The sequence below is a fragment of the Varanus komodoensis genome, unplaced genomic scaffold (genome assembly GCF_004798865.1).
Source record: "Varanus komodoensis strain SLA01 unplaced genomic scaffold, ASM479886v1 scaffold5, whole genome shotgun sequence".
Classification (NCBI taxonomy): Eukaryota; Metazoa; Chordata; class Lepidosauria; order Squamata; family Varanidae; genus Varanus; species Varanus komodoensis.
Window position 1 is genome coordinate 29,713,078 of NW_025336087.1, and position 15,451 is coordinate 29,728,528.

A 15,451-nucleotide genomic window follows, 5' to 3' on the forward strand; every position below is an offset into this window, starting at 1 on the left:
CACAGAACTACATAGTGTCAACAATGATAAAACTGAAGTTGTAAAAAAATTGCATAGTATGATTCAGTCATCAATTCAAAGGGAGATTGCAGCCAAGAAATTAGAAGACTGAGACAAGGAAGGGCAGTATGAAGAAACTGTAAAAGGCCATTCAGTGTATGGCCATTTCACTGGAGACCAAGGCCAAGATCATCCACACTATTACACAGTGGTACATCGACTCACAAACGCCTTGGTTCACAAACAAATCGGCTCACAAACAAAAATTTCTGAAAAAAATTGACTTGGGTCACGAACACTGCTTTGGGTGGCCACTGTAGGTACCACTGTATTCCCAATCACTACTTATGCATGTGAGACCTAGACAGGGAAGAAAGCTGACAGGAAGCAAATTGATACATTTGAAACATGGTGCCAGAGGAGAGCTTTGTGAATACCCTGGAACAGAAAGGCAAACGAGTGGGTCCAGCATCAAATCAAGCCAAGATTTTCCCTGGAAGCAAAAACTATGAAACTAAATCTGTTGTACTTTGGGCTTATCATGAGAAGGCAAGACTCACTGGAGAAGACAATTGTGTTAGTGAAAGCTGAAGGCAGAAGAAGAGGAAACCTGACTATGAGATGGACTGATTTCATAAAGGAAGCAACAGCCTGAGTGTACAAGAGCTAGGCAGGTCTGTTCAGCACAGGGCATTTTGGGGGTATTCATTCATAGGGTTGCCATGAGTTAGAGAGAACTTGGCAACATCTAACAACAACAAATAATGCATACATATGGAATTCTGTTGATTTTTCCTCTAGTGGCACCATAATGACAGGGTTTCCTTGAAAGTGGTTCTGCAGCACTCTGAGGGAACTGCCTGATATAGTTAAACTTCATTTTTAATTTCCTCCACTGTAATTTTTGCAAATAATTGTGATTGTTTTTTTAAATGTTCAGTCACACTTGTGCAACTGCAGTCATTTTCAGCTGTACAGACTTGACAATGCGTAGCCTCTGGTGAGAAATGTACAGGAGGGTGCCTGCTAGCTAATTCTCACAGAGGCTAAAGGTGCTTACTGTTGCTTTCCTCTTTGGTTTGCATCTGTCAGCTGTCAAAGGGTGAGCTGACAAATCTAACAAAGACACAAGTGATCTTAGCTCATAAAAGAGCATGATGGCTTGTTCATCCCCTTGGCAAGATCCTTGTGGAGTGGACTTATGTGCCCGGAGGATGCCTTCACTTTTGTGCCAATTCCTGAGGTTCTACCATCTTGAAAACATCCCATTTTACTGGAGAACTTACCTTTGACAGCTGTCAAGAGGATTGAAAAAGTGCGTGATTGAGCAAAGGTGAGCCTGTTTTTTTGGTGTTGGCAAATATTTACAAAAATGAGGGGGGGGTAATAATTAAAAAATTGGCAACAATGCACAGCCCTTCCAAGATGACACTGAGGCACTCTGAGGAGACTAGCCATAGCATCAAAAATAAGAAAGCTGACTTGATGGCTGGCTTTCATGATCTCATGAAAAAAGATGAAAACGAAAGAAAGCTGTGACATGCTTGAAACGGCTTGCAGGCTCAGTGGGGATGGGGAAGACAGTTCAGTTCTCCTGCAGAACCTTCTGCAGAATCTTCCGTTGCACACACTGTAGCTTGCTTTGTAAACAACCCACTGTGGCCGGAGTGTGCTGGCATGACACATGTGCTTTCCACACCAGCTCCGCACTGCAGTCCTGTACACACAGTACCAGGGACAAAGGGTCTTCTGAGTGATTTTCTAGATAATCATACAGTTACACTGCACCTCTCCTAGCAGTGCTGTAAAATGGTCAGGTTAGAAATATTAGCATCTCAAACACACTTTTTCATTAGAAAAAAATATGCAAGGAACAAAATGTTTTGTTTTGTGTATGTCTCCCCCAACTATTTCGTTTAAAGGAGCTGCAACAAATAAAATATTTCCATGTACGTTTCAACAAGCTTCTTTATAGGAGAAGAGCATTTATATGAAATAAATGAGGGATGTTATTTATTTAATCTGTATCCTCCTTTTTTTCCTCTTGCCAGGAACCCAAGATGGTTTACATGATTTTTCTCTTCTCCATTTTATCCTCATAAACCCCCTGTGCGGAAGGTTAGGCTGAGGGTCAGTGACTAACCCAGTATCACCCGTTGAGCTTCATGGATGAGTAGGGACTGGGATCACATCTCTCCAGTCCCAACCCAACATTCTAAAGACTACCTTGGCTCTCTTACATGAATGTATTTGGGTGTAATTTACATCACCTAGCAGTCAATGACAAAATCCTACTAATTTATACTTTAAAACTCAAATGTAAATTCACCGAATCTGGACTATGCCCAATCAAGTTTTTATGAAGGCAATATTTGTTTTAGAGGGAACCCTAGCAAAAGAATTCTGGCTTTTGAGTCTCCAAATATATCGAAGTAAAAGTATCTATAATCTTGTAGAAAAAGGACAGTATCAATATTTAGAAATTCTAAAAGAAAAGCTTGATTATTATACCATAGTTTCTAATGTATTACAAAGAGCACACATTCATAATAAATTAGGCTGAGCAATCAGACTTCCTGTTATGATTAAACAACACATGGTTGTGACTCACTTAAGAATTATTAATGGTGTTCTTATGCAGTGAGCACAAGCTGTCAGATGGTAGCACAAACAATGGAAGGGGAAAGAAATTCAGTAGTGGAAAGTGGAATGCCATACATTTGGGAACAAATAGCTTTTTCTTATTGGCTGGTGCTCATGAGCTGGAAACTGTGAGTGAAGAAAATCTAAGGATATTGGATGATTGCTGCATCAATTGTCATTGTGATGTGGCTCTAAATAGGGTGGATGTAAGGCATTTGCACTGGGGATTGATGCTCATGAATTGCTATGCGTATCTGGAATAGAGGTTCATTTTGGGTTATCCTTGTTCCAGAAGGATTGACAGACAATGGAACTATATTTCAAAAAAGGACAGGAAAATTACTGTAAGGAAAGGACTAGAAAACTTTAAAGTGGGAGCTGTTTGGCTTAGAAAAAAAGAAGTCTATGGGTAGATACTCAAGATTATTAGATATTTGTAAGCTGCTGAAATCATGAATGCTCTCTCATGCCACAGTGGTTGGACAATCTGTTTTCTTCATGGACCCATTTTGTACCTTTCACTGTTGCTGGGGTATTTGAGGGTTGTTGTCCCTCTCAACAAGTCATGCCACCCAGGTCTGAAAGACACAACAAGCCACACCAGGGAGAATAATGACAAAAATCTAGCTAGCACACACAGCTGGGGGAATAAACCACTGTGGCTTATTTCCCTCACTGTGACTGTACGAATCAGTCCACTACCTGCTGTTTTTCATATGTAATGCTGGTATGAGACAGTAATAATTGCTTATGGGGTGAATATTAATTTTTCTTTTTCACCCTCTCCTTTGGTCAAAGAGGTTTTAATACATTTCTAATGCTAGAAAAAAAATGCAAAGTGGTAAGATGAGAACATATATTTATATTGGCCTTCCACAATCTGGTGCTTTTCAGCCGTCTGAAACTATTATAATGGCCAGCATATCTGGAAGGCAGTACTTGGGAAGGGCTAGTTTATATCATGGGAAACTGGCTCTGTAACTTAAGCTCTCTTAAAAACGATTGCCTGTCCCAAGCCTTTAATTTTTTCAGGAGGATGATTATGGTCATTTAAAGTTAGTTCTTTCAAGGTTGTTAATCTGCTTTTACATTTCTTTTGTTTCTTGGCAGAATTGAGATCCAAGGTCTATACTAACAATTTTTCCTTTCCTACTTTTCCTCTACATACATAGCTTCCAGGTAGTGCTGCAGTATAGAAGAATACTATAATTACAAAAGTAGAAAATACATTTGGTTTCACTGTCAGAAATAACATTGCCTATTTAATTTATTTAATTCATTTATATATTGCCCAATAGCCAAGGTTCTCTGGGTGGTTAATGAAAGTTCAAATCGAATAAAAATGTAAAAGACACACAGACAACAATTAAAGAACAAAACCACAATTGTAATTGCTATTATCCAGCACAGAGACTATATAGAAATGAAACTGGATACATTAAAACAAAGTTTAAGAGTTAGATGGTGAAAGTGCCGGGAAAATGAAAGGGGCTTCACCAGGCACTGAAAAGAAGACAAAGTAGGTGCCAGGCATACCTCTTTGGGGTGCTCATTCTACAACTGGGATTCCACAAGTGAAAAGGCCCTTCTACTTTTCTTTTGCTTTCATGTATAGCATTCCATACTCATAATACTCCAGGAGCTTTTTATATGAGACACTTGTCATTCTTTTCTCACAGTTGTTTATGGGTTCTTTAGATGAATTTCTGATTTTTCAGTTTGTTTCCACTTACTAGGTTTGTTTCCAGGTACTAGGTTGCTGTTGTGCTGCCAACTCTGGGCTGCTTCTCCCTCAACAACGTAGAATGCCAGATTCTGATCTCATACAGCACAACCTGGGAATGGTGCATTCTTGAATTGTTTACCAAAGTGGAAGCAAATGAAGCAGTGAGCAGTTGGGAAACAGTATGCTTATTCCCATATGGATGTAACTACCCATGGTTTAAACAACCCATGAGTAGCTGTTAGAGACTGCCCAGTTCAATCTACTGCCCATTCACATCCACCACTGGTGCAAGCTGACCCTCTTATAATCTCATCACCATCCCTGCTTCTTGCATTTCAGACTCTCTGACAACATGGTTCACATCCCCATCCACCAGCCTGTGTATAAATCTGCCAACTTTTCATACATTTCATGACGAGAACAGGTCATGAAAGCTACTGCCAGAAAAAAGTTAGGCTTTAAAGTGCCACAAGATTCTTTGTTGTAGTTGTTTTACTGAATAACAAGAACATAGCGAATGATTTTCTTTAGATTACTAAGTTAGCCATTTCTCCTTTGAGTTCAGAGAGCATATGCCTATGAATTCCAGCTTCACACTTGGGGTTTCCATTTGAATTTTTTGGAGGGGAGGCTGAAAATACGGCAGTTTCACAATGGATCGACCAACGCCACCCTTCCCATCTAGTTTCTCTTCTGTCCTCCCCTCAGATGCTGCAAAAAGGCAAGCTATGCAGTTACAAGCCAAGCTCTCCGCAGCTTCATTGTCAAACAAGGAATACACCCCAAGCCCCGCCCCTTTCCCAGCTGCTCTCCCAGCAGGTGTGACAGTGTGTGAAAAGCAGACGCCACACTCTCCAGCGCAGGCGCGTTGGGTTCCCTCTTTCTCCTATTCCGGTTAGGTCTTCAGTAGCAGTTTGACTCCGCTACAGTCGAGATTCCCTTTTTTGCGCATGCGCTTGAGATAGACTTGCCCTCTTCCCCCCCCCCCAGCAAAATGGCGGCGGGAAAGCTAGTCGGGGAGTCGAAGTAAGGGAAGTGAAAGGGGGCGGTGACGGCAACAGGTAAAACTGTGGCGAGAGCAAAGGCCGGCTGCGGACGAACTGCTACTGGCGGAGGCAAGAGGAAAGTTCAGTATCGAGGCTCCTTGATATCCGTCTCGCTCGGGAATGAGGAGTCCGGGTGGCGGGACGAGAGGGACCAGCCCCCGTCTCGCCTGCTACTGCAGCCGCCGTCGCCTGTGAGGAGGGGACTGTGTCCTGGACGGCCTTCCCGGCACCCGGATGTGCGGGCAGCCACCTCTCCGATTCTTGGTGGGGCCGAGTCCCCCGAGCACCAGCCGCGACGGAGCCAGCGGCAGAGCCCGGGGAACTGCGGCGGCTGCGGCGCTGCCGGGTGTGGAGAGCGACGAGGCGGGCAGGTGAGTGGTTTTGAGGACGGCGTCAGTCTATAGACAGGCACATGCGGCTCTTTCCCAGCTTGGCGGCGGCGCCAGCGTCTTCGTTGCCTGGTATCTTCCTTCTGAGCCTGACTGCAAACAGACTTCTCCTGTTGAATTGCTAGGCAAAGTGGATCAGAAATCCTGGCTTTTAAGGGGCGTTCCGTGTTTCGTAACTTCCTACCTCCATGGGGCAGCAGACATCATTGCCCCATTGTTTGTCTGACTTCTTAAAGCCCCAGGCTCGAAATGCAGCGCGTTTCAGAGGCGAGGGTGTACGATTTGAGCTGTATTCCGTGTTGCTCAATAAGCCAGACCTCGATAGAGATCAAGAGCCCGTGGGCCTAAGTTTTTCTAAAGGTTGGTGGTCAAGATCTCCTATTGTGCTTGAAGGGGTCTCATTTCCTGCTTGTGGGTTTCCCAGAAGCATTTGGCTGGAAAACAGGATGCAGGGTAGTAGGCTTTTGTTTTGTTACAGCAGGGTCTTATGTGGATGGGAGCTTAAAAGGGTGTCACTGTTTGGGAAGGATCACAACAAGGGAAGCTTGCATGGGGTCGTGGGTTGGAGCTAGCAGATGGGCCTCCCGTATAAAGCAGATTCCAGCTTTGATGATAGTGCTCAGGTACAGGATTTGAACTGTGTTGCTGGAATTGTGACAATTGCAAATTTGGGCAAGCTTCTGGAAGTTGTAATCCAATACATCCAGGTTGGAGAAAATTGAGCCATAGTCATAACTCTGCACTCAGGTTTGCTGAAGTCAGCATTCCTACTCTGAAACTTTTTTTTTCCAAATGTGGAGTCCCAATTAATGTAATTAGTAACTTAATATCATTTAATCTTATGTCCTACTTAATATGCAAGACAATAAAAATTCCCCTTCCACTTCTTAATTCATACATAATTATAATGATGTAGAGAACTCTTAGCACAGGGCCTATTAAACAGGGCTGCTAAAAATGCTTCCACTTGACAGTGGGGGTTGGGGGGAGGGGAAGTCTACATTTCTGTCATGTAGACTTAATGAGTCTTTATTTCCTTACTGTAAGTTTTTGGTCAGAACTGGTGCTGCTGTGTAGATTCTCCCAATGGATCAGTATTTGTGAATGAATAAATAATGCCAAGAACTAGTTAATCTAAATTGACCTTAACTAGAACTGTACAGCCTGAGGCAGGGGAAAGACAAACTCTCTAAATGTTTGGAGTACAATTCCCATAATTCCTGACCATTAGCCATATTGAAGGGCTTGTGGCATAGGTAGGCCAAAACATTGGATGAATTCCAGGTTGTCTACCCCTGGTCTGGGTTATATGATAAAGACTTTAAGAATCTTTTCCAAGAATGTAGTGATTCCCTCAAGTTGTCACCTTTGTATAATGATAAATATTTTATGCTAGCCATTGAATATACAAATTGCATATCACTACTTGGTTGGTGCTTTGTTTTAATAACTGGATTGACTGTTACTCAAAACTGGGGGAATCAGTCTTATATTACCGAATTTCCCACAATTTGTATGACCTTATAGAACTAGCTGGTCTTGATTTGATATTAATCCCTCTATTGTCCATTTTATATACTTAGGTACCACACTGCATGGAGGCAAGGGGAATTTAACTTTTCTTCTTGGTGAGTGGATCTCTGTTACTTTCCTTTACTTGCATTTTCTTTGAATCATTTCTTCCCATAAATTGTTTTAGCAATGTTGTCTGCTTGGGTTGCTGCTACTCGTGCATGCTTGTCTTGGAGAAATTGAGATAAGCTCTCATGAGTCATTAAAAAATATGCTGCTGTCACTTGTAGGAGTGCTATCATTAAGGTCAGTGTTGAAGACACCTCTATGTCACTTGTAAGCCAAAATTTAACATGTTTGTTGGACATGAGCTGAAATTCAGTTCAGGCTTGTTATGTCTTTTTCATCTAAAAGATAGAATTCTTTTTCACCTGCTTCATAAACTGTTGTGGGAATGGATGATAGAGATTCTCCAATATTAGAGAGAGAGAAAGAGAGCATGCGTGCAAGAACAAGAGTGTGTGCATGTTGTTTTCTGCATATGCCCATCTACATCTGCATGGTACCATTCCATATCTAAATGTAATACCTAATAAAGATTGCTGCATGGGTCTTCCCAGTTGTGGAGTGGTTTAATTGGCATCAGTGGTGGCCACAATGCATCATTACAAGAACTTGGTATCAGCAACAGTTATTCCTGGGAGCACATGCTACTGGGGTAGTAATCTATTTGGCACACAGATTTCACACAGCAGGTTGTCTGAAACATTGCCACTGAGCATGGAGAATTGCATACAGAAGTTATTTTTCATTTGGAGAAAGCGATTTGTAGGCTAGCTTTATGGACCAGCATTTCAGTCTATATTTTAACATTAGAAACCTAATGTGGTTTAGTGTTAAGCATGGGACTGGGACTCAGGCGATCTGGGTTCTAGTCCTTGCTCAACCGTGGAGACAACTGAGTGACTTTGGGCCAGTCACAAACTCACAAGGCTGTTGTGGGGATAAATTTGAGAGCAGCAGGAGAATTATGTAAGATACTTTGTGTTCATTGTAATGAAAAAGCGGGATATAAATCTAATAAATAATTGTTATCCTTGCCCTATTTATCTCTTCATTGCAATTGACAGTGTATTTCTGGAATAAGTCCATTTCAATGAAATTTGCACTTATAATTTCTGCAGATATTAATAGTTTGGGGAAGCCTTCCACTGGTGCACTCCAAATGTGTTGCACTACATCTCTTGTTATCTCTGGTCACTGGCTATGCTGAATGGTGCTAAAAGTGAAATGAAGTACAAAGCATCTGATGGGCACCTGGTTGTAGAAGGCTGACGTGTTGTTTCTGAAGATCCTCTTTCTTGTTTTCCATTCTCTGTGGTGTAATATATGGAATTTGTTATGAGAGCTAGTGTGGTGTTGTGGTCAGTAGTGTGGGACTGAGACTCAGGAGATCTGTCTTCACAGCCTTATCCTTGCAGGGGTTTGTTGTGAGGATAAAACTGTAAGGAAGAAAATTACGTAAGTGGCTCTGAGTTCCTTGAAATGAATAAGGTGGGATATAAATATTAATAACAATAGTGGTAGTGTTTAGTGGCAACAGTGTTGTGGTAGTGAATGGACAGTCAGTGAGACTATATTTCTCTTCCCCACCCTCGTTCAGTTATCCTCATTGCTTGAAAATCTGTTATGGAGGCTTCCTAGTACCCCAAGCAGATTTCAGTGGGAGGGAGAATCAGCCCCTCTTCTATTTCTGTTAATGGGACCGAATATATCAGCAGAATACAGTTCAATTCAGATCAACAGCCATTAATGAGATACATAACTAAGTCTTATAAAAAGGGTTGAAATGGCTTATGTGTGACACAGATGTATTTCTAGAGTTTAACTTTCCTTGTCAAAGAACTTGTAAATATTAGACTAGTTTTATTAAAGAGCTTTACCCAAGTTACTTTAGTCAATCCGAACTACTCAGGAATTTTTAGTTTAGTGAAGATTCTATAGCATATCCTATGGCTGGCTTCTGTTTCCTCTTGATATCCTGCTTCTGTTCCCCTTCACAAAAGATTCTATTGCTGATAAGTACATTCTAAGGAAGTAACTTTATAACTGAGCACCTTAGTTCATGCTAGAAGAATATGAAACTTCTGGAAACACAGAAGTATTCTTAATTTCCCCAAGCTAAGAATTTCTGTGATCCTAGAAACATTATATGTCTCATCTGTCAGGAGGACGGTGGTAGGAGAAAGTGGACTATGTAAAGATAATGCTTGCTATTCTCCTATACCAGCCCATGTATGCACAAATAACTGCCAACAACTTTATTTACAGGTTATAAAATAAGTGCTTGCTGTATCAGATTTTATCAAGACTGTGCTAAGGTTCTTTTGCATTTATGCCTAATGGTGTATCATTTTATTCACACTATTTCCATTTGCTAGCACTGGATTTGTACTATATTTTGTTTTGGATTTGTAAGGCGCATTCCCTGAGCTAGTCACAAGTACCTGGACCTAAATCTTGTGGGGTTTGCAGCATAATGTTGCTCAAAATTCATTAAATTTTGTACCCCTCCTGAACAGTTTTTGATGCTTTAATATGCTTGTCTGTCTTCTTTGTAAGTTACTGACAGCTGTTCCCCAGTCATCTGAGCTTTGCTTTCCCGTTTCCAGCACCTACTCATCCTTCAATTCTTTTTCTTCCTTCTCTTTTCTTGTACCATTTCCTTGCTGCCTTTTTATCTGAGATAATGAAACCTGCAGTATTCAGGGATTTAGCACTTCACTCTTATTCGGTGATAGTGGTCTTGTTGTGGCTTGCACTTCCACCTTGAGCCATGGCTTTGCTTAGGCTTATTCCCAATAATAACTTCCAGCTTATTCCAATAATAAACTCTAGTTTCTCCATTTCCCTGAATGGGGGCAGCCTTTCCTTCCCCAGTAGTCTGAGAAACACTGCCATTTGTTCATCTACTTCTGATCAGAATAGGGAAGCTGTAGTGTGTCTTTTGTGTATATTGTGTGTGCTTGTTAAGGTGCTTCTGTTTATGAGTTCTGGATCACCTTGTTTGAAAATTCTAATGTGAACATGGGATAAGAAGTATAAAGCCATCTGTGAAAGAAAGGATCTGTGGTACCTCAGCATTTCCTGATAAGAGACCTGAAAGAAGAATCGAAAGAAATGCCAAAAAGAAGGAACAGGACAGGAAAGGGATTTAGTTACTCAACTTAGAAATGGCAACCTCCACTTTCCAGTTTTCTGAAGTGATATACAACAAGAATAAAGAAAACTTCTCCCAGTTCTCATAATAAAGATTTTTAAAAAATCAAAAACTCACATAATCAACTCGTCCATACAATAACATGTGAAAATGAAGAGCAATAAAATATCAGACAGCATTATGTGTTCAGCAAATCAGAATAGTCTTCATTGCTCATCTATGAAATTGAAAGAACAAATCTTATCCAACTGAGAAGGGAATTTCATAATCACGGTGTTAACAAAATGTAAAGTCTTGAGTATCTATCAACCTACCCTCCATAGCATGGATCCTCAAACTATGTGGGCTGGATCCGGCCCACCATGCCCATTCATCTGGCCCTCCATAGCTTGCTGGACATGCACGTGCATGGCGAGGTGCCGGCTTGTTTGCAAGGAGATCGTTTAGGACTCGCTTGGAGAAAAGGATCTCCTTGCCAGGAGATCCTTTTCTCCGAGTGAGGGGACGGTCGTTTTGAATTTGCTCAGAAAAAAGAATCTTCTTGCAAGCAAGCTGGTGCCTTGTCGGGAGATCCTTTTCTTTGAGCGAGTCCAAAACGATCTCCTTGTGAGCAAGCTGGCCCCAAGGCACTGGCTTGCTCTCAGGGAGATCGTTTTGGACTCATTGGGAGAAAATGATTTCTGCGCACAAATGCCCTTGCCTTTCTTTGCGTGCGTGCACATGCGAACCTCCCTGGCCTGCAGCCCTGCCTGCACCGCCTTGGCCCATGCCCATTGCTGGCACCTTTCAACTGGCCCCCTATTCAATTTGACTAGGGTCACAACCAATTTGGGTCACAACCAGAGTCGTGGAACAGGTTAAGTTCGTGAACCAAGGTACCACTGTAATAAGGAACACTAAAATTGGGAGAAGCAGGAAGCCTCGTGGGCACCATGTAGGAAACACAAATTTGGAACCTCTGGATCTTCAAGTTCTTTCTAAAATGGGAAGGCTGAATAATACCAGTATATGTGATTAGCCTGAGGAAAGGTAAATCATGGGACTCCCTGCCACAAGGAAATAGCTGTAGCGAAAAAAACAGCAATTTGCAAACAGGGAATAGATATAAATATAAAACAATTGTCATCAGTTGCTGGCTGATTATACCACACTCTGCCTTTCATGAAGCTAAGTGTTGAAAGATGCAAGATAAATAAAACAACGGGGCCAGTAAGGCCACCACATAGTCAAATTATGGAATTTGCTACTAGTCATGGCTATATATTGTATCCAGTAGGTCTTTGTATACCAGTTGCAGAATAGGAACAACCATTGTTCATGTTCTACTTATGAGCTGTCCATGGGCATCTGGTTGGCCTGTGACCTTGGTCTGATTCAGCATAACTACTCTTATATTTAGGATAGGAGTAATTGTAAAATAATGTCACAGTGCCCTGTCCCATGTTGGACAGGCATTCCATGATGACATTATAATCAAGGATATTAAATGCAGCAGAACTGATATGGATACATTTCTCCTGTGCAGCTCCTGACATAACTTATCTACAAAGTGATCAAGAGGACTTCTATTGTCATCTTTTGCTCTGACCCCCAGATGGGCAGAGCCCTTTGTGTGTGTTGTTTTCCTGCAATCTCCCATTCTACTGCCAAAACAAATTAATTTGTTTATCTGGCTGAATGTATGCCAAATGCATGCACAACTACCTTTCCTAGCTAATTCCCATCTGTACAATGAATGAATTTGCTCATGTGCAAAAGTAACACAGCTTTGCAATGCTCCTTTCGCCTTCTCTTCCTTCTCCAATTCTGCAGAAGTGCAGGGAACATAATCCGGCATCAGATAGGGTGTTGGGCAATTACTGACCCACCTAGACCTTATCTTGTCTGGGCCAAAGAGGATAAGGGAAGAATGAGGACTTAGGGAAGACATGCGGTGCCTGTTTCCATTTCATACTTGTATTTTCGAACCAGAACCATTTCTCTCATTTTTCCCCTTGGAATGATTCCTGAACCACCATGGAACTGCTTGACAGACTTACTCGTTTTCACTGTGAGTTTGCCCAGAGCAGGGTGTATTTGAGAGTACTGAAGACTTGACCAGTAACTTCTTTTATTTAATTTAACTTACTCTTGAAAGGAAGTGCAGGGGTGAGGAAGAGGGCCCAAATTTGTCTTTTTTGCAATAGTCTTAGAGAGACTGGACAGGTAGCAGCAACAAAGAGGAGTGATTTTTTTTTTTTTTTTTTTTTTTTACGTTTTGAGTGAGGAGAATATGCCCCTTTCTGTCTTTTAGGTATCATTTGTGGGATGCTGTGTGGACCAGTAAGGGAGTGTATTTTGGATAGTGTCAGAACTGTCTCTGCAAAATAATCCAACCCTTATTTCTATAGACAAGGCTTGCTATATTGTACAGCTTTTCCAGTTTCTTCTGCATGGACATACAAAGGATTAGGGATGTGCTTTGAAAATGCAGATGGGTAGGTTTTTTTGGAGAGATGCCCTTGACATCACAAAAGTTTACCTTCTGTCCTTGTCCCTATAGCTTTACCAAATTGGAAATTGATCCTCAACTGGAAAAAGATTCTCTGCTGCTGCCTTAATCCTGTGCCAATTTCTTTACCACTTCATCCTTAGTTTCTTTTTTCTGTGCAATGACTTCCTGCTTTGGAGCAGATAATGTGAATTCAGTTGTCCTGTGCAGATTCTCCCCTCCCTTCCCATTGTCAGTCATGATCTCAGCATTTCTTCTTCCTCTGGTATCAGTTGGTAGCTGCGATGGATTCAAAAATTCAGAGTCTTCAGGGGAGGTGCCAATGTTGCCGTCTGGTCCAAAATTGATGGATGAGTTTCAGTTATTGCGGCCTGATGATGTGGACAAGGTGCTTGGACAAGTACGTCCTACCACTTGCTTACTAGACCCATGCCCATCTTAGCTACTTAAGAAAGCCAAGGACGGGATTGGGACCTGGATCCTGGAGGTGGTCAACGCCTCTTTAAGAGACGGCTGCGTACCTGCCCCTTTAAAGGAGGTGGTAGTCTGGCCAGTCCTAAAGAAGGCATCCCTGGATCCAGAGGTGGCTGCCAATTACAGACCAGTGGCCAACATCCCGTTTCTGGGCAAGGTGTTAGAGCAGGTGGTGGTGGGAGAACTCCAAGCTCTCTTGGATGAGACTGATTATCTGGACCCATTTCAGTCCGGCTTCAGACCCGGGTATGGTACTGAATCTGCCTTGGTTGCCCTGTACGATGACCTGTGCAGGGAGAGAGACAGGGGGAGTGCATCCCTTTTGGTTCTCCTGGACCTCTCAGCGGCTTTCGATACCATCAACCATGGTATCCTTCTGGAGAGTGTGGAGGTGTACAACTATGGAGGTGCAGAAGTGATCAGCTTTTGCAAGAAATATCCATTGTCCCAAATATCTTCTTTTCCTCCTTTGGTTTGGTAGCTGTGAAAGGTGAGTGGTATAGTGAAAACAAAGGTGTGGGTAATCTTTGCTCATGTGAGAGGGATGGTGGGATTTATATCACCTTTCTGACAAGATCCTCACAGGTTTTTTTTTGTCTTACACCGTCCTAAGGATGAACTCATTTTTTCACTGATTTCCAAGAATCTAGATGCCTTGGCACATGGAAAAAGCAAATAGAGCTAGCTGTCAAGCACTTACTCATTTTACAAAGGTTTCTTTTCTAGCAAGACACCCAAAGTTCCTTGAGAGGAACTTTGCATATTCCCTTATCAAGAAACCATAGGGTACCCTGCCCCCCACAAAAAAAGTTTAAGAGGAGCCAGAGTTTTACCAGCTCATGTTTTTTCTAGAAAAAATCTAGTCTGAAGTTCCAAAAGGCCTGAGAGAGATGAACATGACTTTTGACTGAAGTGGGAAAGGCAAACTAGTCAATCCCAGTGCGTACCCCCAGTGCTGCTTGGGAAGACTGGCAAAGGGTTTGGACTCAGTGTAGATAAAACAAACCTAGAATAGCTCATACAATTTCAAGGTGACTTGTTTGCATAATAATAACCAGATCCAGTTTGCATGGCATAATACCTATACATGGCTTGCTGCACACGCTGGGTGGCTGTGTCATGCTACCTAGGTCATTGTAAAGCTGAGTCAGAACACCAGTCAATTTTATTCCAGCATTTTGAAGGTCCTTGGGTTTATGTTGCATTGATTATTTCATCTGGAAGAAGTGGAATGTGCAAATAGAGTGATCTTTTACTTCTCTAACCTTTTCGGGCATTGCATTAAAAATGAGAATGGTGCTCCAGTCTTGAGGCCCCTAGCAGATGCCTGACAACACTGCCCTCAGGAGCCAGACTTGGCAGCAGTTTTGCAAATAAACACTTTGGGGTGAGGGGAAAATTACTCTTTGTAGTTTAAATTTAAATCTTAGGCCATTTTTACGACACATTAGGAATATGTATGCTTGGATTTCTTGGCAACATTAATTCTTTGTTTTATTGTATATGGTACATTTCTATTAGCTTATGTTAGATAGTAGAATTAACATGGAATTGAGTTTTTCACAAAAGTTTGGATGCCAGTTGAAGTGACAGCCCACTAATTAAATATCTTTGTTAGGCCTTGAGAACTGGACTTGATTTGTGAAGGTTTTTCCAAAAAATGTTTCAAGTGCAATAAATTGAAAAGAGTAAATTGAATGGGAAAGGAGTTCTTGTCATCCTCTTTAAGCAATGGATTTGTGTACTGCTTTATTTGCATGAAAAAGTAGATTTCTGTACATGACTGTCTTTATGCTACTTTCAGTTTTACTAGGGAACAAAATGCCTTAACTTTCAGCTATTAATAGTGTTTCACAAAAGTGTTTATTTTTATTAACATGGTAAGCATGTACAATAATATTAAGTTTTGCTTTACTGTTTTGGTCTCTAATTGTAGTAGAATATATGCTA

The 15,451-nt window shown here is 41.6% G+C and overlaps 1 protein-coding gene across 2 annotated transcripts in view; it reads left to right on the plus strand.

Moving 5' to 3' along the window:
- Positions 1 to 5,330: 5,330 nt before the first annotated feature.
- APC (APC regulator of WNT signaling pathway) overlaps positions 5,331 to 15,451 on the plus strand; it is an 86,946-nt gene continuing 76,825 nt past the window's right edge. For both annotated transcript variants that reach the window (XM_044445841.1, XM_044445843.1), the window contains exons 1-2: positions 5,331 to 5,786; positions 7,388 to 7,432. The gene's annotated coding sequence lies outside the window, so the exon portion shown is untranslated. The remainder of the gene's footprint in view (positions 5,787 to 7,387; positions 7,433 to 15,451) is intronic.